Below are 406 nucleotides of genomic sequence, written 5' to 3'. Positions count from 1 at the left end.
ATTCATTCGTGTCGCTAATCCAGAAATAAAATGTGGATATATTCCAAAACTGAACGCTGGACCGCAGGTGTACTTAGGGAACGCCGTAGTATCTAATCGTCAAGGAGTGGCACATCTATATGCTATTAACTCATCGGACGAGGATATAGAATTAGCGGTTCCCACTATAAAAATATATCCATTCGAAGAAAGAACAGTCGAAGAAGCTGAAAAAACAGAAAATATAAATAATGATAAAACACGAGTTAATGAAATATTACAATTACTACGTCTTGAGCATTTAAATGACGAGGAAAAAGCCAGTGTTACTAGGCTAGTAACAAAGCATGCGGAAAGATTCCAGTTACCAGGAGAGCCTTTAGGCGCAACGAGCGTATCACAGCACCGAATATTTACTACCGACGAT

At 38.9% G+C, this 406-nt stretch overlaps 1 protein-coding gene across 1 annotated transcript in view; it reads left to right on the top strand.

Annotated features, from left to right (window-relative positions):
- The window catches only part of LOC105449130 (protein starmaker-like), an 8,181-nt gene that overhangs the window by 7,143 nt on the left and 632 nt on the right, over positions 1 to 406 (top strand). The gene's annotated exons all lie outside the window — the stretch shown is intronic.

Source organism: Wasmannia auropunctata, unplaced genomic scaffold (genome assembly GCF_000956235.1).
Source record: "Wasmannia auropunctata unplaced genomic scaffold, wasmannia.A_1.0 LD336078.1, whole genome shotgun sequence".
NCBI lineage: Eukaryota > Metazoa > Arthropoda > Insecta > Hymenoptera > Formicidae > Wasmannia > Wasmannia auropunctata.
Note: the sequence above shows the minus strand (reverse complement) of the source record. Positions and strands in the feature narration are given on the sequence as shown.